The sequence below is a fragment of the Ursus arctos genome, unplaced genomic scaffold, assembly GCF_023065955.2.
Source record: "Ursus arctos isolate Adak ecotype North America unplaced genomic scaffold, UrsArc2.0 scaffold_11, whole genome shotgun sequence".
NCBI lineage: Eukaryota > Metazoa > Chordata > Mammalia > Carnivora > Ursidae > Ursus > Ursus arctos.
In genome coordinates, this window is record NW_026622775.1 from 44,285,511 (window position 1) to 44,287,788 (window position 2,278).

Sequence of the window (2,278 nt, forward strand, 5' to 3'; positions counted from 1 at the left end):
TTTATGTAAAAATGTTTAAAACTTATCTTTTAAATATATAAAAATTACTAGAATAAATGATGCTGGTGGAGGTCACACATACACACACACAAACACACACACAATGGTGTATCCACATGATAAAATTTTATGCACCTGTTGAACATTGAAAGCCATAGAAACATTTAAAGGCATAGAAAAAAATGTCCTAAAATAGTGTTAAAATGATAGAGTAGATCACAACTCTGTATATAGAAAATTATTTCAACAGTGCTCACTTCTGAGGTGCCAGGGTGGCTCAGTCAGTTAAGTGTCAGACTCTTGGTTTCAGCTCAGGTCGTGTTCCTCAGGGTCATGAGATCAAGTCCTACATCAGGCTCTGTGCTCAGTATGGAGTCTGCTTGAGAGATTCTCTCGCCCAAGCCCTCCTCATCTGCTCCCCCCCCCCACTCATGCTTTCCCTCTGTCTCTCTCTCTTTCTTTCTGTCTCAAATAAATAAATAAATAAAGTCTTCAATAGTGCTCCCAATAGCAGCACATATACTAAAATTGGAGTGATACAGAGAAGATTAGGATGATCCCCGTGCAAGGATGTCACCCAAATTCATGAAGTGTTCCATGTTAAAAAAAAAAGGAAAAGAAAATTATTTCAACAAACATAAGAATAAAAAGGGGAAACTGTCTCAAAATGTACTATCAGGTATCTGATTATTTTTCTTTTACTTCTTTTCATAAGCCTTTTGTCTTTTGCAAATTATATATATATATATATATGATAATTTTGAATTAGAAAAAAACTAAAATTTTAGAATTGCTTCATGATAAAATAGCCTGGAAAACCAGATTTATAGCTTTATTGAAATGAATAATTAGATTTTTTTTTCTTTTGAGAGAGAGAGAGAGAGCACATGTGCACAAGGAGGGAAGGGACAGAGGGAGGGAGAGAGAGAGAATCTTAAGCATGCTCCAAGCCCAGTGTGGAGCCCAGTGCAGGGCTCGAACTCAGGACCCTGAGATCATAACCTGGGCTGAAATCAAGAGTCAGATGTTTAACCAACTGAGCCACCCAGCCAACCCTAATTAGATATTTTTCTAAATTATAATTTTTTTCTCAATTTGGGAAATTTTACATTGAGAAGTTTGAAAGGGAGGCAGAGTTTCTGAAGTCATTTTTATTCTCTGTAGGCCCTTGTCTTTGTAAGCATAGTTTACATGTTCTAGAACAAAAAGAATGTATGTGCCAAATAGTAAAGGTTAGGAACAGAAAAAGAATTAAGAGATATCCTAAGAGAGTTGTTCTTTCAATAATGAATATCTCATTGTTCTCTTTTGTAAGATTAAAGTATTTGAATGATTGGCCTCTGTGTTCTTTCAGTACCAATGGATTATGCTTTTATAATTTTCTCTCCAAAAATCGTAATTCGTATCCAAATCTACCTTTGCACAAATAATCTCTTTATTTATTGCTGGGAAGGAAGTAAAAATGTTGGTGCCTTATATATGCTCTCAGTAGCACAACAATTCCCCTGCCGTCCACAGTCCACTTCCAAATTTCTTGGTCTCATCTTTCAGAGGTTTTCACTTTTAAGGAAAGTGTAATTATTCTTTACAAATCACTTGCTTAAGCTTTGAAAAATTATCCTTTTGACTTCAAACCACATAATCTTACTCTTGCTGTTTTATTTTGTTTTGTTTTCCTTTAGACACCGGAGCATACTTCCCTTCTTGTTTACATTGCTTTGCACCCCAGCCATCAATTGGTGGATGTTGGGGGCTCAACATGTGTTTCATATAAAGTTGCCAACTTCCTCCAGGGTTATATGACAGCCTTCTTGAAAGCTGAAGGACAAGGTGCTTGCACTTCATCTAAAAAAAAAAAGAAAGAAAGAAAGAAAGAAAGAAAGAAAGAAAATGAAAGACATAATTTGAACTAATGTAAACTTACAGTAGCCAAGATTACACCATAATAGAGAAGTCTGCAATAGTAGATGTAGGAATAGTCATGAAGGACCGCTTGCAAGGGTGAAATATATTAATGTTGGTAACAGGATGTGAGTGCACACCATGTATATGTCCGGGAAGCTTCAGGAGCAACGGAGGGAAAGGATCAGGAAGCAAAGGCTGGTTAAATATTGCATTGCTCTCAATAGGCAAATCAGGTTTAAAATAATCTTGGCTTTTTGAGTAAAGTAAATAGAATCACACTCTATAAAGCAACAAGTGATTTTGTAGCTGAGTGAAGCTTCCTGTAGCTGTGCAAGTTTTATGTGAGGTCCCTCAATACTCTTTAGACAAATGG

At 36.0% G+C, this 2,278-nt stretch overlaps 1 non-coding gene across 1 annotated transcript; it reads left to right on the forward strand.

Annotated features, from left to right (window-relative positions):
- Positions 1-498: 498 nt before the first annotated feature.
- On the forward strand, positions 499-605 carry LOC113255836 (U6 spliceosomal RNA). Its single transcript, XR_003316459.1, has one exon. It is a non-coding gene; the product is annotated as a U6 spliceosomal RNA (small nuclear RNA).
- The last annotated feature ends 1,673 nt before the right edge of the window (positions 606-2,278 follow it).